The 22894-nt window shown below is 48.6% G+C and overlaps 1 long non-coding RNA gene across 2 annotated transcripts; it reads right to left on the bottom strand.

Annotated features, from left to right (window-relative positions):
- Window positions 1-8106: 8106 nt before the first annotated feature.
- On the bottom strand, window positions 8107-11660 carry LOC133429862 (uncharacterized). Of its 2 annotated transcripts, none has more exons than XR_009774687.1 (4): window positions 11562-11660; window positions 10381-10486; window positions 8371-8412; window positions 8107-8244 (listed from the first exon to the last, which is right to left on the bottom strand). It is a non-coding gene; the product is annotated as an uncharacterized LOC133429862 (long non-coding RNA). The 2 variants fall into 2 exon arrangements; XR_009774686.1 differs by having other exon boundaries at window positions 10381-10589; window positions 11562-11646.
- Window positions 11661-22894: the final 11234 nt, after the last annotated feature.

Genomic DNA, 22894 nt, shown 5'->3' with positions numbered 1-22894 from the left:
CGAATGTAGGCTGATTTATGGTTCCGCGTTACACCAACGCGGAGCCTACGGTGTAGGATACGCGGCGTGCGGACCGTACGGTTCGCGTCGCCGCGTACCTTACGCCGTAGCCTTCGCCGTCGATTTAACGCGGAACCATAAATCAGCTTTGACGGGTGAAGAGAGACGTTGCAGACGCAGCGTCAGCGAGCCGTCAGATGATGATCCGTTTATCACTATCTGCGGGAATTTTACACATCGTCTCCCAAAGAGTCTGACGGTAGGAAACTAACCTTTCTGTGCAAATTATGTCCACCTGCGCTGAGAAAACAAGTCTGAACGTCGTAAACCGGAACCGGGAGTCGTAACCAGAAAGTTCTTAAAGTGACAGTGTATGTCGGTACACTACCAGACATAACATTTCCCCCCCCTTCACACAACCTAGGTGTGATACTCAGTCTCAAAGTCCCCCAGGTGTTTAGGCCTGGCGCGAGCCAGAGCTGGGCGACCCTCGGGTGCAGCAGCAATTTCCGGTGGCCGCTCTTCGACTGCAGCCTGTGCTTGGACAGCTGGGGCGGCTGCCGCATCGAACTGTGCAGCCGGCAGGGCTGTAACGGCCTGCACACCCAGTCCGGGCGCCGGTGGGGCCTGCACCTTACGCAGGCGGTTAGCATGCCAGCGAGTGCCATCGGCTAACCTGAATGAAGCTGGACCAAGCCGTTTGGTAACCTGGACAGGGTCTGACCAGAACGACTGGAGCTTGTCGCCACGATGAGGCCGTCGGATCCTGACCCAATCCGAGACAGCGATGGCAGGTGGTCTAACCCATCGGGTCCTGTCGAAGCGGTCCTTCATCTGACGTTGACAGGTAGCGACTGCGGCTTGAACCGGGTGCACTGGGACCTGAGCCAGTGTTGGGCGGAGCCTATCCAGAGGCAGCTGGAGCTCCCGCCCCAGCATGAGGGAGGCTGGGGAAACTCCTATGGTGGCGTGTCGGGTGGCCCGATAGTGCAGCAGCGTCTGTAGGAGACTGGTGGTGAGTGTGCACCCTTGTGCCAAGTGAGCCCTGATCCCGTTTTTCAGCGTTTGATTTAAACGTTCCACCCCCCCGTTCGCCGCCGGGTTGTAGAACGCTGTGCGGATGTGGCGAATCCCCTTCCCCGCCAGGTATGAGGACAGTTCATGGGAGATCATTTGGGGCCCATTGTCAGTTGTGATCCTCCGGGGCAAGCCCCAACGTGCGAACAGAGAATCGAGAATGTCAACGAGCACCCTGGCCGTGACGGAGCCCACGGGTGCCACCTCCGGCCACTTAGAGTGGAGGTCGTAGACCACGACGAGGAACCTCTGATGATGCGGCACCCCATGCAGCTCACCACAGATGTCAAGCTGCAGGTGAACCCAGGACTGTGACGGCCAGTCTAACGGCTGCATTGGTGGGGGCGGGGCCGGGGCCCTGGTCTTGCCGCTAAGAAGGCAAGCAGTGCAGTCCCTGACCAGGGCCTCTATTTCCCTGTCGATGCCCGGCCACCACACGACATCACGGCACCTCTGTTTGAGCCTGACTATGCCCAGGTGACCCTCGTGCGCCATAGCAAGGACACGCGCCCGGAGGTCACCAGGAACCACAGTGCAGAGCCCGCGGGCGACACAGGTGTCGTTCCAGCACGACAACTCCTCCCTGACCCTGTGATAGGGAAGCAGCTCGTCGGGTACCCTCCCAGGCCAGCCTTGCCTGATGTAGGTAGAGAGTGTGGACAGGATGGGATCGTCCGCTGAGGCGTCCCGAAGCTCCTGCAGCGACACTGTCTCATGGAGGGGTGTGTGGAGGAGCTGGATGAGGTCCTGTTCGGCCTGGTCCCGTTCGGGTGCCAAAGGTTGGGCTGCGGGCGGGCTAGGGATCGCACGTGACAGCAGGTCAGCCACCACGTTGTCGCGGCCTGGCGTGAACTGCAGGCGGAAGTTGTACTGCTGCAGTCGGTCAGCCCAACGATGGAGGCGGAGCGGTTTGTGGCCGGTGCCTGACGTTGCCAGGAGGGTAGTGAGGGCCTGGTGGTCGGTCCTCAGTGTGAATGTACGCCTGTAAAGGTACATATGCCAGCGCTCACAAGCCCAGAGGCACGCTAAGGCCTCCCGCTCCCCCACCGAGTACCTCTGTTCTGTGGGGCTGAGAGCCTGCGAGGCGAAGGCGATCGGTCTCTCGACACCCCCCTACAGCTGGGACATCACCGCGCCGACGGCGAGGGCAGAGGCGTTGCACGTGACGAAGGTGGGGCTGACCAGGTCGAAGTGCGCCAGGACCGGTGCAGAGGTGAGCTGGGACTTCAGTAGGCGCACGGCGTCGGAACATGCCGGTGTCCAGACCCAGGGCTCGTCCTGCTTCAGCAGCTTACGCAGCGGCGCAGTCGTGGCAGAGTACTGTGGCAAGAAACGGAGGTAATACGCCGTCATGCCCAGGAAAGAGGCGACCTGAGCGGCTGAGGTTGGCTCCAGGACACGGTGGATGGCCTCTGTGTTTGAGTGGAGCGGGTACGTGCCACCCGCTGAGAGGCGGAACCCGACAAAGTCAATGGCTGAGGCGGCGAAGACACACTTCTCGCCATTAAGTGTGAGGTGGTGCTTGGCCATTGCACTGAACACCCTGTGCAGGCGCTCATCGTGTTCCTCGATCGTGGCCCCGTGAACCACAATGTCATCCAGGTAGACGGCCACACCCGGTATACCTGCGAAGACGGAGGCCATCATTTTCTGGAAGCAGCTGGGGGCGGAGCTTAGCCCAAACGCCATGTAGCGGAACACCCCTCTGTGGGTGATGAAAGCGGTGAGGTTGCGGCTCTCGGGGTGTAGTGGCACCTGGAGGTAACCCTGGCGGAGGTCCAGTTTCGAAAAAAACGGTGGACCCGTGGAACTGGGCGGTGAGCTCCTCTGTGGTTGGCAGGGGGTATTTGTCGGGGATGATGGCCTTGTTCACCGCTCGAAGGTCCACGCAGAGTCGCAGCCCACCAGACTTCTTCCTGGCCATCACCAAGTTGGAGATCCAGGGTGACGCGTTCACCTGCTCGATGATGTCGTCATCCAGCATACCTTGCAGCTGAGCAGAGATGTCATCACGGAGGGCCAGGGGAGAACGACGGAGGGGCTGTATGACAGGCGTCAGAGTCGGGTCCAACAGGCTGATGGGCGAAACCCACGAGGCAGCCCACCCCGCTGAACAGCGCAGGCCACTGTTGCTGCCAGGGGATGACAACGGCATTGATCTCTGAGCCGGTGGTGTCCAGCAGGGTGAAACCGAGGCTGGTGAAGAGGTCGAGGCCCAGGAGGTTGGTCCCGTGGCGTGCAACATTGAACCTAAAAACTGGCAGTGTCTTATCCCCGTATTTTACGGGCAGCTGAAGGGAGCCCACAATGTCAATTTTGGAGTCGGCGTAACCACGCAGGGTGGTGGTGGGCGGTCCAAGTGGCTCGCAGGGGAAAAACTGTGTAACAGTCGCCAGGTTCAGGAGAGACACTGTGGCCCCTGTGTCCAGGAGGAGGGGCAGAGTGATATCTCCAACCATTACCGAGCACGTTTTGAACGGTGCTCGTCCCGAGCTCACGTTGTGGATAACTGTGGTGGTAGTGGGTGGCTGAGAGGCTCGAGCTGGAGCAGACCTGCAGACTTTGTGGAAGTGGTTTAATTTTCCGCAGTTGGAGCAGGTTTTACCACGGGCAGGGCAGTTCTGGGCTCTTGAGTTGTGTGCAGAAGAGCCACAGTTCCCACACTGCTGTTGGTACTGATCGCGGGGCCGAGCAGCTAGTAGGATGTTCTCCTCCCCGCTGTCAGCACTCACATGAAGGAGGGGCGTCTGTGAGGTGAGCGCGCCCGCTGCCTGTGTCTGTGAGGGCGGGGGAGTAGAGAAGCTCGCCGTGCACTCCAGCGCAGATTCAACCTGAACCGCGAGGTTTATTGCTGCCGCTAAAGTCAGGTCATCATTTTCCAGCAACAGTCTCTCTTATTTTGTTGCAGCTCGTGTGCAAAATCAGTTGGTCTCTGACCATTTCGTCCCGCAGTCCTCCAAACTTACAGGAATTAGCCAAACCCCGCAGGTCCGCCACGTACTGAGCCACTGATTCCCCTGGCCTTTGATGTCGCCGCCGGAACACGACGCGGCGGAGCAGAGCACTTTGTGGAGCCGCGAAATGTCCTTTCAGTAACTCCACGGCCAGGGAGTATGACGGTGCGTCGCCGAGTGTTCCGAACACCCGCTGTCCCTTAGTTCCCAAGCAGTGCAGCAGCAGTGCACGCTTCCTCCCGCCGGACACGTCCGTCAAGCCGGCAGCCAGGATGTACGTCTCAAACGTGGAGATCCAGCGGTGCCATGGGACCGGTGGTTCCCCCGGGAGGGCCAGGAAAGGAGGCGGTGGTGGTAGGGAACAAGCTTCAGCCATCTCTCGTCGCCAATGTTATGTTGCAAAAGATTCTCAAGTCGGAGTTGACGTGACTCCATTTATTTTCGAACCACACATGAACGCATGTAAAAACAGACTGTCGTAAACCGGAACCAGGGAGTCGTAACCAGAAAGTTCTTAAAGTGACAGTGTATGTCGGTACACTACCAGACATAACAAACCCGTCATCATAACACAGGTTATGGAAATACAATTTGAACGCCAGTAATTTTAATTCTATTCCCAGTGTTGTACATGAACGCGTTCAAATGAATGCGTTCATTGAACACGTTCATTTATGTGAGAACGTTGAACTGAACGCAACATATTTACACATAAAGAACTTGAACGTGAACTTGTTCATTCTGCAGATCATGAACTGGAATTTGAACTGTTCAGATTATGTGAGTTGCAGCTTCACTGTTTAGGTCCAATTATTACAGAAAAATCCTGCGGGCGGCGCGCACATTTAAAATACTCGACGAGCCTGGTGCAGTCTTTACGAATGTAGGCTGATTTGTGGTTCCGCGTTACACCAACGCGGAGCCTACGGTGTAGGATACGCGGCGTGCGGACCGTACGGTTCGCGTCGCCGCGTACCTTACGCCGTAGCCTTCGCCGTCGATTTAACGCGGAACCATAAATCAGCCTTGACGGGTGAAGAGAGACGTTGCAGACGCAGCGTCAGCGAGCCGTCAGATGATGATCCGTTTATCACTATCTGCGGGAATTTTACACATCGTCTCCCAAAGAGTCTGACGGTAGGAAACTAACCTTTCTGTGCAAATTATGTCCACCTGCGCTGAGAAAACAAGTCTGAACGTCTGCCTCGTCAACTTCAAATTTGAAATGTCATGTGGAGTTGAAGCATCCGCCCAGTGAGAGAAAATATCTGCGAGTCCTTAACAATCAAAAAAGTTCCCAGAAAGACCAAGAGGTCTGATTTCCCAGTAACAGGTAGACAAATTGATAATGCACTACAATGTTGGAGATTTACAGCCTCTGAATAAAGTTGAAACGCCACTAGGACAATACATGATTGTATTCAGCAGGGGTCTCCAACCCTGTCCTGAATGTTTTACATGTTTCCTTGCATCATCACACCTGATTCTAATTAATGGCCTTCATCAGCTTGTGTGTGAAAAAAAAAAAATTATCAGACCGCCATTACATTTTTCATCTCGCGCACCCCCTAGAGGCAGCTTGCGCACCCCCAGCGCGCACCACACTTTGGGAATCCCTGGTTTAAGTCATATCTATCTGATAGGTTCCAGTTTGTTCATGTACATGAGGTTTCTTCAGAACAGTCAAGGGTCTGTTATGGTGTTCCGCAGGGTTCAGTGCTAGGGCCAATCTTGTTCAGTTTATACATGCAGCCATTGGGAAGTATAATCCAGAATCACGGCATACACTTTCATTGTTATGCTGATGATACGCAGCTCTATCTGTCTATGAAGCCGGATGAAACAGAACCGTTAGTTAAACTTCAGGCATGTCTTAGGGACATCAAGGACTGGATGTCCAGAAATTTCTTGCTTCTAAATTCAGATAAAACAGAAGTTATCATTCTTGGTCCAGAGCATTTTAGGAAGGGATTAGATGGTGTTGCGATAGCTTCCAGTGCAACTGTGAGAAACCTTGGTGTTGTTTTCGATCAGGATTTGTCGTTTAAAGCATATGTTAATCAGGTTTGTAAAATAGCGTTTTTCCATCTTCGTAATATTGCAAAAATTAAGAAAATCCTCTCGCAGAGTGATGCAGAAAAACTAATTCATGCGTTTGTATCTTCTAGACTAGATTACTGTAATGTGTTATTAGCAGGATGTCCAAGTAATTTGCTGAATAGGTTCCAGCTGATCCAGAATGCAGCAGCCCGAGTGCTGACAGGAATCAGCAGGAGAGACCACGTCTCTCCAGTGTTAGCGTCGCTCCATTGGCTACCTGTAAAATTCAGATTCCAATTTAAAATGTTATTACTTGCATATAAATCCCAAAACGGCTTAGCTCTGCAGTATTTACAAGACCTAATAGTGCTTATGTTCCTGGCAGAGCTCTCCGCTCTCAGAGTGCAGGTTTACTCGTAGTTCCTAGAGTATCTAAATGTAGATTTGGAGGGCGGGCGTTCTGCTATCAGGCACCATTACTATGGAACCAACTTCCAATCTGGATTAAGGAGGCTGACACCACCTCCACCTTTAAAACTAAAATTAAAACCTTTCTGTTTAGTAAAGCCTATAGTTAGTGTTTAGTAAACCTCTAGCTGGTGTTGGTAAATCTCTAGTTAGTGTAAACTCTAGTGTGTTAGAGTCAGTAGTCATAGTTGCAGCTATAGAACAAGACTATAATAGTTAGTCTCAAATATAGCTTTGCGGTAGATATGCTCCTATAGGCTTATGCTGCAGGGGGGCACCGACATGATCCGCTGGGCGGTGCCTCTAACCCTTCTTCTCCTCTCCTTTTCCCTTCCTCTTTTCTCCATTTCCATTTTTATTTATTATAAATATCTCATAGCTATCGTTTTTGTCCATTGTTCCTGTAGTTTCTTATGCCGGCCCCTCTTTTTTCTCTTTTGTGCATGTTTGCAGGCCAAAGCCTCGGGAGCTGTGTTCTGGCCTGCGGTCTCGGCCCCCCCCCCCCATCCCCAGTCATCCCGTTGCTGCTTCCACCTGCCTACGTGGATGTCTGCTGTGTGCTGCTGACGTCCCCCCCCCCGCCTCTGATCATCCCATTGCTGCTTCAACATGCCTGCTGTGTGCTGCTGACGTCCCCGACTCCCCCAGTCTGGCCTTCGACAGGAGGGTCCCCCCTTATGATCCAGGTCCTGCTCAAGGTTTCTTCCCTCCTAGAGGGGAGTTTTTCTTGCCACTGTTTGGCTAAAGGCTTTTCTCCCACTATGGGAGTTTTTACCTTCCATTGTTTATGTAATAATTGCTCGGGGGTTTATGTTTATATTCATGTTCTGGATCTCTGGAAAGCGTCTAGAGACAACATCTATTGTATTAGACGCTATATAAATAAAATTGAATTGAAGCACATGTTGTTGTTTATTTTTCTGTTTAATTCAAACTGTTCACTAGCTTTTGCTTAAAAAGACATGATTTATTTTGTAGTTTTCCTGGTGTCTGACGGAGGAAAAGAGCGACAGCGAAATAAAGCTTCAAAGACAACTGTACGATGCGTGACCATTATTTTATACATTTGGGTGCAGCTCCCTCGGCGAGGATGTTTTCATGAACCGTGAAGCTGGATTCTGTCTGAATGACCCGGATAACTGAAATAGACTGAATCAGAATACACATGACCTGAGTTTGATCGTCTTTGATGGGTTGGGGATGTATTGGACCAGTCATCTGTACAAACTGCTAATTCAGAGTGGGAGGGGCTATTAGAAGGAGAGAAGCGCAGCAGAGAGGGAGGGGGAGGAGCCTATACCAAATAATTTTTCTTAATATAATAAAAGTATCAAATCAAGCTTGGTCACTTGTTTAACATTGCAATTTGCTGCATAAGAAAAGTTTCAGATTTTAATTTGTTTATTTATTTTAGGAAGACTGTATTTAAGAAGTGTAAATTTCCAAAATAAAAATCTGCTGAAAATATTGTGTCCACTTTTTTTGTATTTATTTATAAGTGTTTAAAGGGAAAGCACCTTTATTGTTCATTTTCAGTAAATGTTTTTACTGATTTTGTACATTTGAGCTTAAATTTAGAACTTCATAAAAATTTAATAATTCCAGTTGATAACTCTTTCGAGACTCTCGTACCTTTCTGCTCTGAAACCGACTTCGTCTGTACGCAATTCAAGATTCACAGTTCTGTGCAGAATACAAGATTGTGCTGCGTTCATGTCAAAAGAAGAAAATCAATTAGTATCTGGGTGAAAAAAGTTCTTGGGCCCACATTTTTAATCCTGACTTTACTGTTTCATCATCAAATGTCACAAAAGAAGAGTTTCGCTCTTACCTCCGATCAAGATTGCAAAATCTTCACTGCTGCTGTAGATGTCTGTAAAATAAATAAATAAATAAATGATTAATGTGGGATTTGAATGATGTTAAGGCAAAATAATTCATTGCAGAATTGTCTTCCTGCAGGAAGTTTATCCATCTGCAGATTTCAGCGCCGAAACACAAAAGGTCACGCGGTAAACTTTACAAACACCCCCCATGCAGGGCTGTTCTCAGACTGCTCTTTTCCTTTTAAACCATTGTGTATTTGATTTTACACATCTAGGGGGCGGAGTCAGGCACACTGCTTGACTCCACCCCCTCAAGTTTAAAAAACAAATCTGTGTCACAAATAGAAACATTTACAGTAATTATGATCCAAATTTGTAGTTATTCATTCCCATGTTCAACCATCTGAACTGGACTTCTGGTTACATGTTCTGATTTTGTGAAAACAACATTTGTGAATGTGAATGATGTAAATTGTCTTAAGAGCGGAGGACATCCAGAACATCTTGTCTTCTCCACAGGAAAAATATGAACTTTTTTAGAGAACGGTGCAACTTTCAATTAAGCAACACCACCTTTCAAAATAATAGCATATAGCTGCAACGCAAAATATACTGAAAAAATAAGACTGTCTGAACTAATTATGCAAAACAATGACATTTAAAATACAACATAGCAAAAACACATAACTGAATAGCTCCCACACTGTATCTTCTGCAGAATACGTGTACAGAAGACAGAAGACAGTCTTTGATGATGCAACACAAATGATTGCCTACTTTACTGTAGTTGACTGTACTGCTACTCTCAGGCGAAACGGCACTTATATGGCCAAGATTTTCAGGCTGACTACCTTTGTAGCCACATTAAAATAAGTACAAAGGAATGAAGGAAAAGGTTGGTGCCTGACTGCAGAAAATGAACATGCCAGTCGTGATTTTTGTGGAAACTCGACACAATTAGGAAGACTTCACTGTATTTATAGTAGAAACTAATGTTTCTTGTAATAAACTTTAATTCTGTACTATTGTGTGTGTGTGTGTGTGTATGTTTATAAGGGTGATTATAGCGCGCGTCGGCCCTGCTGTGGAAACCAGGGCCACTGGGTGTCTGCTCTTATCTCCACGGCGACACACACCGAGTCATCACACCGGTTCTATGTGATGCTCCCTCCTGACATCAGGCTGATAAGACACTCCCTGCCGTAAATAAACACACACACACACACATGCACCTCAACCGTTCAAAATGCTGGCGGGCTGCACATGCGCTCACATGTGGAGCTTATTTCTTTATCAAATAATGAAGACAGCGTTAAACAGATGTCACACAGACTTAATGCTAATGTTGAACATGCAACAGATGATCAAAGAGACATATTTACACATTAATCAGTCTCAAAGTGACATCTAGAGGAAGGTTTTAGGAAATAAAAGTACAAAGAAGTTTCTCGATATTCAGGGTTCAGTCAGAATGGTTGCTTTCCAGTTGGGTTTTCGGTTTGTTGGCTGGTTTGGGAGGGTTGGAGCTTGTTGAAGCTGTTCTGACTGGCATCCTGTTGTAGTGAAGACTTTAGATTAAAGTTTTACCTGCCTAGAACAAAACCTAACCTAGTAGTTTTATCGCAAAGGTTTTTTTCAAGCAAATAGCTAAAAAGAAAGAAAGAAAAAAAAATAGATGTAATAATTTTGCTTACTGTATGTCCAGTAAGGAAGCTCTACATTCAGTGGTATAATGCGTTGAATCAATGTTTTTGGTATTTATTTCAAATTAAAAGCCCTTGTGTATTTCAGGACAAAAAAAACTCTTTCCCAATAGGGCTTTTATTTTGAAACATTCAGCATTAGATGGACAGTGTAAAAAAGGACATCCAAAGTGGATCAGACTAAATCAAAGGTGTGGTTTAATACAAACATATACATGTGAAGGTAGAGACAGTCTTCTCATTCAAAACCTCCCACAATAATCTTATTGGTCCCTCAAAAGAAGCAACATCTCCAGAAGGACAGGTACGTACCCTTTCTCCCGATCTTTGTGACGAGGTCCGAAAAAGTAGCAGCACTTTCTGTTGATGTTTGAACCAAAGGTCCGGGAGTCGTCTGAGAGCTCATGCTGACGTCGACCTGAAAGAAGAAAACATTCTGCAGGAAACGGGAAGTAGCGGCCACGAGGGTTCACCTGCTGGGAAACGAGAAGGTCCACCACAATCTGTTGATGTCTTTCAGTCTGAAACAATCAGAAGGCCAACCAACAAATCATGAAGATGAGCTTTCAGAGCCTTTTATTTCCTCTCATCTTGAACCGTTTTGGACTGGAATCACCGGTGAATGACTGAAGCCAGATTTACAGTAACAACTCCTTGATCCATCGTGTTATTCTGCAGGCATCTGTGATGTTTTAACTGGGGCTTTTGAGCGTTTGACTCATTGCATAAAGTCCACCAGGCTCGGTACGTTCTGTACCGGTGGGAACGGCTGCGAATGGGAGGGGCACCAGAACAGCATTTTCATAAAGAGTGAATGGGAACATCTGGACAGATTTGTATTTTCTCCTTCCCATACTGCAAGTATTTTTCCATGACTTCCTTTAATTTAACAAAAGAAAAAAATTATGAGTTTGTTTAAAAGATGGCTATGAATGACTTGTTGGTTATTCCAGCGTCATCACGTCCAAGTCTAAGGAAAGACAAAAACTAAGCACTAATATCTTCTAAAAATGACACTTGCTTGATTTTACTAAAAACATTCTTTAAAAGGTGCCTTGAAACATGAGCAGCGATGCTTTGAGTCGACTTTGTGAGATATTTCTTATCAAAGTCAAACTTCTGTCAAGTAACTGATCATTAGAGCTCTTGTTTTTCACGGGCCGAGCCGTAAACCCAAGGGAACGACTCTGAAATAGACCCAGAGCGTTGTTTGTCACAGTTAGTCAACCTGCATGAACCCAGCTGAAGAGAGATCATAATAATAAAAAATCTACAATTACTCTGATTTAAGTCATTGCAATATTATATTTAACTGTTTTAGGCGTAGTATTAATAAACATGGAGGTTGATCTTTGTGAGGATGTCAAACTTTAGCTGCATCATCTTTGAGATTTTTAAATGAGAGTAAAAGTAAAATGTGTGACAGACAACTTTAACTTCCTACAAAAAAAGCTTAGTAGCTGAAATATGTAAAAAATAATGCAGAAACTCACCAGTTTCTGTAGCAACCGGCAGATGAACCAATGTCCAGCGGGAAGAAGAAACCCACCGATGTTCTGAACAACACGCTCACACAGATGGGTGTGGTGTGAGTCCCCAGAGTCGGGGTCTGTTCACCCTCCGGCCAATGACGGAGCTGACTCCGCCCCTGCGATGCTAAACAGCCTGCAGATGTCTGAAAGTGTGCAGCTGACAACGCCTCTTGCATCATCTGTGGACACACACACGGGATCACTGCTGTGTGTGTGTGTGTGTGTGTGTGTGTGTGTGTGTGTGTGTGTGTGTGTGTGTGTGTGTGTGTGTGTGTGTGTGTGTGTGTGTGTGTGTGTGTGTGTGTGTGTGTGTTCATTAATGAGGACCATCAGTTCGCTCTGTAGTTTAAAGATCCAACGTCAGATTAATACTAAAACAATATCACAACAACTTAACCTGAAACAGAAACCAAACCTGAACACAGGATTAGTGTGAAGTAAAGTCTTAAACCGCAGTAATCTTGAAGTGATTGTTTTGATAAAAACATGAATGTCTCAGTGATGATTTTGTCGTGTTTCAGGTTACTTCCCTCTGCGGTCACCTGACCTTCTTCGATCACCTGTGTGTACTTCTGCATGTTCAGTCCCAGTGTTTTCCTCTGTGTTGCCAGATCCAGCAACTCCTTATCAGACCTATTCCTCCTTCTGGCGTGATCAACTCACTTTGTGGTAGAAGCTTAGATTGGTGTTGATCCAGACATTCAAGATAGGAGCAACAGGAAGGTTTAGCCTCAGCAGAACTACGGTTGAGACCGGTTGAGACCAAATGCAGAATATATGCTGTTACCATCAGGGCGGAGGTGTAGGGTACCGCCTGTGCGGACCTCCCGACCCCAAAGATCTTTTATACGCTCTAGTATATCTCTGCTAAATAAATTACAGTTGCATTATTAATGTCATAATCCTCTAGATTTGGTGTGAAGCACTTTAGGATCAAAGATTCTATTCATTGTGTTAAGTTATGTTATTGTATAGTGTTGTACTATACTGCACTTAATCGTTCTACGTCGAATTGTCTCGTATATTGTTCTGTATTTGTTTTTGACTATGTATTTTGACTGCCACAGATGCGAAAATAGGAGTGGTAGAGACTGAAGGTCCACTTGTTTCCCCATGGTCCTTCAGAGTAATCTGCTGCAGATTACTGGAAGCTCCGATTCCAGAGAATATGTGGTCATCATTGCAGCTACGACCCAGTGAGAGACCGGCTCCATCAGGGATGCTCTTCGTCCATGCCGAGGGTCTGGTTTTACGGTGTTAGGAGGATCGGTGCCAGGCTGGGGCAGAGGGATCCAAATCCATGTCCTGTTCATGCGTGAGGGAGGACTGACCAGGAAACGGATCGCTGGAGTGTCTGTGGACTCTGATTACGGCTCCATCTGTGGTCCGACTACACTACGGACATGAATTATGGGTCGTGGCAGAGGGAATGAGTCTGGCTGGACTCTCCCTTAGCGACGGGTTTAGATGTCAACATTTGCTTGAGATGCCTCCTGAAGAAGGTGTTTGAAGCGTCTCCAACCAGGTGAGATGAACTCAGATGAGTGGAAATTGTTGAATGGTTGAGTGGATGGAAGAAATCTTGATTGTGTTGCTCTGGATATCAGCTTTCTGATACCTGAGAAAGTCTTTTAAAGGAGCATGAGGCTCCTTTTAAGAAATGAGACTCTCTAGCGCCACCCGTCGCCACGACAGCCGTCCGGGGGTACTGCAGCCAACAGCGAAGCCGGCACGGGAGAACGGGGAGAACGTGCATGCAGCGTCATGGGACGTCACATCCGCAGGACAGCGCGGGAAATTCGGCCTCCGAATTGCAGCACATTTTGCAGCACACAGCCTGTTCAAGGCAACGGAGAGATACGCTAGAGGGCTCATTCTTTTTGGTTTGGAACGCTTCACCTGACATTATTACTAGAAAACTTGAAACATATACGGATTTTTTTCATAAATCCTGGCTCTATCCTGCCTCATGCTCCTTTAACAGATCAGGCTGCTGCAGCAGATGCACATCGTTGACTCATCAGATGTGTCAGAGCCACAGCTGGATGATCGCAGCACAATCTGCATGATTCAAAAAAGACTAAATCTATTGACATAAGTGTGGGGAGGTGAAGACAAAGAGATAGGACTGTAAAGATTGAGATGCGGCACTCGAGCAGATGTTTCCAGGATGGGGACTGCTCCTTCATCAGTGGAGAACGATCTGTGTGTGCCAGACACGTAATGTCCACGCTTGCATGCTGAAAGAGACCTGCTGTCAGGGCTTGACATTTCCCCCAGTTTGTGTTTTCATTTCTGCCCCTCCTGTTCCCCATCTGCCTTGATTGTCCGCACCTGTGTCTCGTTATCCCCTGGGTATATCTGGTCTTGTCTTTCCCTGCTCCATGTCGGTCCGTACTGTTTGCTCCCTCCATGTGTCCTGTCAGGTTTTTGCGCTCGTGTTTTTGTTAATCCTGCTCTGCAGCGTTTTTGTTCTTGTTTTTTTGCTAAATAAATCCTCCTTTGCAACTCCTGCCTCCTGCTCTCCTGCATTTTAGGGTCCTCAACAAACACCAACCGTGATAGAACGGACCGACCGAGATGGACCCAGCGGGAGAGGTCATTTCCCTCTGAGAGTTTCTCTGCCGGGAGGCGGAGAAAAACATGCGCTGGTTCGAGGAGGAGGAGTCCCCCTTCCGGGGAACACGCCTGGCTCAGGGTGGGCCCAGGAGCCTTCAGGCTCAGGGGAGACGGCGTCGGCGCCACCCCCAACTTGCTCCTTTTCCGGCGGTGGTCCTGGATGCATCAGCCTCTGTTCCGGCGGTGGTCCTGGGTGCATCGTCTCCTGTTCCGGCGGTGGTCCTGGATGCATCAGCCTCTGTTCCGGCGGTGGTCCTGGATGCATGAGCCTCTGTTCCGGCGGTGGTCTTGAGCGCATCGTCTCCTGTTCCCGGCGGTGGTCCTGGACACATCGTCCCCTGTTCCGGCGGTGGTCCTGGATGCATCAGCCTCTGTTCCGGCGGTGGTCCTGGGTGCATCGTCTCCTGTTCCGGCGGTGGTCCTGGACACATCGTCTCCTGATCCGGCGGTGGTCCTGGGCGCATCAGCCTCTGTTCCGGCGGTGGTCCTGGACACATCGTCTCCTATTCCGGCGGTGGTCCTGGGCGCATCAGCCTCTGTTCCGGGGGTGGTCCTGGGCGCATCAGCCTCTGTTCCCGGCAGTGGTCCTGGGCGCATCGTCTCCTGTTCCGGCGGTGGTCCTGGACACATCGTCTCCTGTTCCGGCAGTGGTCCTGGATGCATCAGCCTCTGTTCCGGCAGTGGTCCTGGATGCATCGTCTCCTGTTCCGGTGGTGGTCCTGGGCACATCGTCTCCTGCTCCGGCGTTGGTCCTGGATGCATCAGCCTCTGTTCCGGCGGTGGTCCTGGATGCATCAGCCTCTGTTCCGGCAGTGGTCCTGGATGCATCGTCTCCTGTTCCGGTGGTGGTCCTGGGCACATCGTCTCCTGCTCCGGCGTTGGTCCTGGATGCATCAGCCTCTGTTCCGGCGGTGGTCCTGGATGCATCAGCCTCTGTTCCGGCAGTGGTCCTGGATGCATCGTCTCCTGTTCCGGAGGTGGTCCTGGACACATCGTCTCCTGTTCCGGTGGTGGTCCTGGATGCATCAGCCTATGTTCCGGCGGTGGTCCTGGATGCATCGTCTCCTGTTCCGGCGGTGGTCCTGGACACATCGTCTCCTGTTCCGGCGGTGGTCCTGGATGCATCAGCCTCTGTTCCAGCGGTGGTCCTGGATGCATCGTCTCCTGTTCCGGCAGTGGTCCTGGGCGCATCGTCTCCTGTTCCGGCGGTGGTCCTGGGCGCATCGTCTCCTGTTCCGGCGGTGGTCCTGGATGCATCAGCCTCTGTTCCGGCGGTGGTCCTGGGCGCATCGTCTCCTGTTCCGGCGGTGGTCCTGGATGCATCGGCCTCTGTTCCGGCGGTGGTCCTGGACACATCGTCTCCTGTTCCGGCGGTGGTCCTGGGCGCATCGTCTCCTGTTCCGGCGGTGGTCCTGGATGCATCAGCCTCTGTTCCGGCAGTGGTCCTGGGCGCATCGTCTCCTGTTCCGGCGGTGGTCCTGGATGCATCAGCCTCTGTTCCGGCGGTGGTCCTGGGCGCATCGTCTCCTGTTCCGGCGGTGGTCCTGGATGCATCAGCCTCTGTTCCGGCGGTGGTCCTGGACACATCGTCTCCTGTTCCGGCGGTGGTCCTGGGCGCATCAACCTCTGTTCCGGCAGTGGTCCTGGGCGCATCAGCCTCTTTTCCGGCGGTGGTCCTGGACGCATCAGCCTCTGTTCCGGCGGTGGTCCTGGACGCATCGTCTCCTGTTCCGGCGGTGGTCCTGGGCGCATCAGCCTCTGTTCCGGCGGTGGTCCTGGGCGCATCAGCCTCTGTTCCGGCGGTGGTCCTGCATGCATCAGCCTCTGTTCCGGCAGTGGTCCTGGATGCTTCGTCTCCTGTTGCGGCGGTGGTCCTGGACGCATCGTCTTCTGTTCCGGCGGTGGTCCTGGGCGCATCAGCCTCTGTTCCGGCGGTGGTCCTGGGCGCATCAGCCTCTGTTCCGGCGGTGGTCCTGGATGCATCAGCCTCTGTTCCGGCGGTGGTCCTTGATGCATCGTCTCCTGTTCTGGCAGTGGTCCTGGATGCAACGTCTCCTGTTCCGGCGGTGGTCCTGGATGCATGAGCCTCTGTTCCGGCGGTGGTCCTGGATGCATCCGCCTCTGTTCCGGGGGTGGTCCTGGGCGCATCGTCTCCTGTTCCGGCAGTGGTCCTGGACACATCGTCTCCTGTTCCGGTGGTGGTCCTGGATGCCTCAGTCTCTGTTCCGGTGATGGTCCTGGACGCATCAGCCTATGTTCCGGCGGTGGCCTCGGACGCATCAGCCCCTGCTCCGGTGATGGTCCCAGACCCCCCGCAGCCAGCGCCAAGGACCCGGGTTCCCCCTCAGCCAGTTCCGAGGACCCGGGTTCCCCCTCAGCCAGCTCCAAGGACCCGGGTTCCCCCTCAGCCAGCTCCGAGGACCCGGGGTTCCCCCGAGCCAGCTCAGAGGATCCTTTGTCCCCCGAAACCTGCTCCTCGTATCCTGTCTGCCTACAAGCCAAGTTCCACGCCACAGCCCAGGCCAAGGTCTACGCTAAGGCCTCGAGGACGGCCCCCCGATCTGTCTTGCCGGTGTGCCCGGCCTCGGGGGCGACCCCCCCCCCCCCCCGAACTGTCTGCCCGGTCCTGAGGATGGCCCCCGGAACTTTGGCCGTGTGTTGGCCTGGGCCCCCTCTGCCCACCCTGGTTTGGGGGGTTTGTTGGGACATCTGGGATCTGCCCCTTGAGGGGAGAGGGGTAATGTCAGGGTTTGACATTTCCCCCAGTTTGTGTTTTCATTTCTGCCCCTCCTGTTTCCCATCTGTCCTGATTGTCCGCACCTGTGTCTCGTTATCCCCTGGGTATATCTGGTCTTGTCTTTCCCTGCTCCCTGTCGGTCCGTACTGTTTGCTCCCTCCATGTGTCCTGTCAGGTTTTTGGTTTTTAGTTTTTTTGTTTTTATTAATCCTGCTCTGCAGCGTTTTTTTGTTCTTGTTTTTTTTTTGCTAAATAAATCCTGTTTTTGCAACTCTGCCTCCTGCTCTCCTGCATTTGGGTCCTCAACTAACACCAACCGTGACACCTGCCCCTTCTTCCACATCCACCCATCCAGGAAGCATGAAGGAATGATAAATAAACAGATGAATGATTACCACCCTGGACTATATCCGGGGTTTGGAGTCTGCTCCACTGCAGGTGGGTTTGGATTCTGTCGAGCAGAGGTGTCAAAAGTATTCACATTCATTACTCAGGTAGAAGTATAGATACTAGAGTTTAAAAATACTCCTGTAGAAGTTGAAGTATCAACTCAAGTTTTTTACTCAATTAAAAGTATAAAAGTACTGGTTTCAAAACTACTTAAAGTATAAAAGCAAAAGTAATGTAAGGGGGAAAAAAGCCATTAAGAACAAAAGCCATTGAAAATGAATGCATCTTAGTATAATGCAAATATATTAAAGAACCATATGTGTGTACTATTGAGCATTAACATGTGTTTCAGAGAGCAGGAGATATGATGACTAGTTGTCTAAGTATTGTAATGGTGCAAAAAGTCAAACTTCAGAGGCATGTTATCATTTATCCTAACCTTTATTGGAATTGTGAGGATTTCATGAAATTGTTAAAAGCTCAAAGAATGTCCAACACTGGTGGGCTTTCTCTTTATATTCAAAGTAACCTTGTATTTAGCAAGACACGGAGCCACCCCCTGGTGCATGGGCGTCAGTTTGATTTCAGAAGTGCTGGGGACATTTACCATAAACCTGAGTAAGGTTTGAAAAGTGCTGGGTACGAGCTAGGCCCATTACTTCCGAATTGAGGTTTCATGATAAATAATAGGCATTGCATTAGATGATGCGTATTGACGCGATATTGTCCCCATATTAAAAGCCATCTGCGCGGTCTTATTTAGGTCGTCGGAAACATCATCGTGGGTTGGGACAATTCGTCATGGGTAGGCCCTATTGCAAGTTACTAGGGGTGTAACGGTACACAAAAATCTCGGTTCGGTACGTACCTCGGTTTGGAGGTCACGGTTCGGTTCATTTTCGGTACAGTAAGAAAACAAAATGCAAAATATAAACGTGCTAGTTGTTTATTACACACACACACACAAAATAACATTGGCTCAGACTTAAAAAAAAATATCTCCCTGATGTGCAAAATTGAACAGTTGCAACACTGAACAGTTTAAAGTTGTTGCTCAGATTAAATAACATTTATAAGGCTCAGACTTATAAACAACAAAATCTTAAGTATTAAAAACAAATCTTTTCTACATCAAATGTGCAAAATTGAACAAATGCAACACTGAACAGAACAGATCAAAGTTGTTGCTCAGATTAAATAACATTTATAACCCTGCGTTCACACTGAAAGCGTCACGGGCATCCCGACGCCAGCATCTCGCCGCTTGGTGCATTCACACTGAAAGCGTCAGTGCCTGCAGCGGGGCGGGGGTGGGCGGGGTTTCAAGCTGCGCTAAAGAACTGAAGGGAACAGTGGGAACAGCCTAAACATATAGCGTACACATCTTAATTTTCCTATTTCACCATAGATTACACTTTGGGACGCCTTCTTTATATTTTAGCGTTATTTCCGCGTAGATAAGAGTGAGTTTGATGCTCCTTAACAAGTTTGGTCCGCGGATCAACATCAACCCAGCGAGCCGTGTGGATGTCCGTGTGGAAACTCGTTCGGTACGCCTCCGTTCCGAACCGAACACGCTATACCGAACGGTTGAATACAAATACATGTACCATTACACCCCTACAAGTTACTCATCAAGGTGCTAACTTTAATTGCTTTATGATCTGATGGCTACACTGAAAAGTGAAACATGTGGTTGTGACAGAATCTCACCATGGTAGCGTCAGTGTAAGAAGCTGGAACAATAACCAGCTGCAACTGACATACATAAATACATCACCTGAATACACATGAAATCTTATATTCCAACATCTAGCTAGCAAACCATAAATAGTTAGCGTGTTAACCTTGCTACCTAGCGCACTTTGCTAGCTGGGAAACTAACCACCTGCACCTTTTTAACAGATAATTGTAACGTCTGCAGGCTTCGCCCATGTTACGATTTTCACAAATCACAAATATTGTTTCCAAAATTGAACAACCCACCTACCTGTTAAGGCTCCTGTCGTGTCATAAAGCGTCAGCATCACTCTTCAAGACATTCCCGCACATTCCAGTTCCAGTAGCATCGCGCTCCTGCCCTCGAATCGAATGTTCACGTGTGTCCATACTCTCACTGCGTGTGTCGTGTTTTCCAAACTCGGTGTGGAGGGGGGAGGGGTAGCCTGATTATCATCCACTTCCAAATCACTTCTGTTCGAGACTTGCTGAAGGTGTTGCGTCACTAGGAGGGCGAGGCCTGGCTAGGGGAGGGGCGTTCTTGAGCAGCTTCTGAACCAAAATTCAGCTTCTGCACCAAAAGCGGCATTTGCACTTTCTCTACTTCATTTTTTTTTTTTTTTTTTTAAGTGGTGGGGACAAATCTGCTCGTCAGACAAAGTCCCCACCGTCCCCGGCGGAAATGACGCGCCTGCCCTGGTGTTACGGGTAGACTAGAGGTTAAATACAATACACATGGTATTGTTGGAGAGGAGACGGTGGGAAAGGTGAAATACACATACCATTTGTTGAGAGAAGACAATGGGAATAAGCAGACGTTTAACTTTGGGGGGTCTCACCTGTGACCTAGGCTTGACACCCCAGGGAAAGGAAGATGGAAGTAACACATTTCCCAATGAAATCCACTTGCAGAGAACACCCCCCCTTTGAGTATAAATTCAACTAGGCTGATGACCACTGTGTGCATTTCTCTCCTACCCATTGTGGTCTGAGAGAAGTGTACCTCCGGCCGGAAAACCTTGTGCTTGACATGATTAAAAGTTGTATTAATCTGTGATTCTATTCCACTAGTTTTCTTTTGGTTCACCAGACAAACGAACACGAATCTTTAAGAATGTACATCCAGGTTTAGTTGCAGGAATCTGAGGGCAACGGATGTAAGAACAAAACTGGACAAGAACATCTGTGCCACAACCACAACCAAATTCACTCTATCCGGATGGCGCAATTTAACTGGATAGTTTTTTTTAAAGGCCAAAATGAAATAGAGTAACGAGGCTGTTTTTAAAATGTAAGGAGTAAAAAGTACAGATAATTGCATGAAAATGTAAGGAGTAAGACAACAGACTCCAAAGTAAAAGTAAAAAGTCGTCTGAAAAATAATTACTCCAGTGAAGTATAGATAACCAAAATTTCTACTTAAGTAAGGTAACGAAGTATTTGTACTTCGTTACTTGACACCTCTGCTGGCGAGACTCTTCTTTTATCTTTGATCTTATTTGGTAAAAGCATAAACTGATGGAGCAATTTAGTCCAATCTTGTGACAAAATGATGCAAAAACTGGCCATCTGCCTCCCCCTCAGACAAATGATCTCTGGATGTTTCAGAACCACTGGTTCCAGCAGAATAATCACCACCCCTTATAAATGGAATCTGCCTCTTCCTGTTTGGAGTCTGTTGTCTTACCTGCACAGATGTGGATTGGAGGAGCACATGCCGTAAATGTTTGGTGACTCAAATTTCCTACGTTTTTTACCTTACATCTTATTTTTCCACCCAACCGTGAATGATGTGATGAATTTAGTTTGCAGTATTTTGTTTATAAATCTAAACCAGAAATGTTCAAGAGATCCACATTCACCTCCATGAACAGTCTAATCCCTTATTGAGAATATTAGAAACGTTGAACGTAACTTTAACACAAAATTTTATTTTGAAAAAATAAAAGCACTTGAAGATAAGTTATACCGTCCTGTTTTTGTTTTCTGTATAGCTGGAGTCTGGACGGATGCAGGATCTTAACCCGCTGCAGCAACAATGATCGTCTCTCCTGACTTTACTGAAGATATACAGGAGTTTGGCATTTTATTAAATTCATCTTTTGGGGGACTGCGGAAAAAAACCTTTTTTTAAACATATAAAACAAAAATAAAGGTTGCCGGGATTTTCTTTCCACAGTGAGTTTACTGGTGTTACTTAATGGGTTTAAAGGTATTGTGACATAATTTTTTAACAAGCTTTTAACACTATTAAAAGTCTTGGCCAATTTCCCTCCAATGTGTCTAAAAAGGTGTAACAAGAAAAACTTCACTCCAGTACTCCATGCCTGGCTTGGAGATGACGGTGTTTTTGCGCAGTGAAAAACGCGTCCCTTTCCCCCTTTCCTGTCAATCATTGCCCCGCTCCTCCTCCCAACCTCCTCCAACCCAACTGCTACACACGTCTGCCGTCTCCACACACACGCGCGCACACCGAACCACAAACACCCACACACACAGCCCAGACAGGGCGACTACAGCCCGGGGATGAAGTCCGGGACCAGAGGACTGGAAGGCAGCACCGTAGCTCCCCGCAAGCAATACGCTCACAGTGGCGTCGGAGAGTTAAGCCGGGAGTGACAGGCGAAGCATGCACGGAAAAGGAGCACGGCAAAGCAGTCCACAGAAGCAGTCCACAGCAAACAATCACAAAAATAAAAGGCATGCAAAGCAGCAGTGTCCCCTTATCTTAAGTCCAGTCAGTGGCCGCGGGTCTTTTTAGCAGTTGTCCTCCGGTGATGAGAACAGAGGGGGCTCTAAACAGTGGAGGGGGCGGTGATTTAGCGGACCTATACGTATAGGTCCGCCACCCAACCAGATGCGCCGTTTTTGTATAATTATGCGGAAACTCCCAGAAAGCACACAATACATTGAATGTTAAAAGTTCGGTTTTTGTGGGTGTAATTGATGTCAAGACACCCAACAAAACACAAAAAATCAAGAAAAATGTGTTTTTCATGTCACAATCCCTTTAAGAATTTGATTGACTTGAAATGACCTGTCAGTCTTTCCTGTATTATTGATTAATTAAAATGTGCAAATTTTCTCTAATACGACCAAAACCGGAAAATGGTTATGGTTCTGCGTCAAAACGACGCCGTGCCTACGGCGTGTGGTTTTTGTACACGCAGAGGACACGCCGTCACATGCGCCGTCAGTGACGTGCACCTCCCGAAAATTGTAACTACGCGTCGAGGAGACGCCGACCACACGCAGACCGAGAGGGCTGTGATTGGTTCGTTTGAAAGCGAAGCATTTCCGGTTTCCGGTTTGAATCAGTAGTGAACTTCCAGGGCTTTTTTCTTCGTTTATATGTGATTTTTTTTGTTTTTGTTTTTTGCACAATAGTTGTCCTTATTTCTTTGATTTACTGTGACCGGAAAAAGTCGGATAAACCATTCAGAAAAAGATCGCTAACTAGTGGCCGCGGGGGGTACTGCACCGCGACCAAATGGAGAGACGGAGAACTCTGAACGATTCGTGACGGCGTCACGGGTGCGCCGTGTGCTCTGCGTGTGTGACGCAGAACCATACCCGCACCTTTATACGTCAATCTAAGGAAATATTTATGGCCTTCCCCCATTAAGGGATTGTTGTATGGTTGTGAAATATAACAAAAAAAGAGGGTTTTTTTTTGGATGATGAATTGATAATTTCTTCTTTCTACCTGCAGTAGATGATTGGACCACGACTTAATCTGACATTTTTGTTACATCAGGAAGACCCTTATGGGGCACAGAAAATTGATTAAACAGTGAAACATTTGTTATTCAAAATATGTTACCAAATA

This window comes from Cololabis saira, unplaced genomic scaffold (genome assembly GCF_033807715.1).
Source record: "Cololabis saira isolate AMF1-May2022 unplaced genomic scaffold, fColSai1.1 scf034, whole genome shotgun sequence".
NCBI classification, from domain to species: Eukaryota; Metazoa; Chordata; class Actinopteri; order Beloniformes; family Belonidae; genus Cololabis; species Cololabis saira.
Note: the sequence above shows the minus strand (reverse complement) of the source record. Positions and strands in the feature narration are given on the sequence as shown.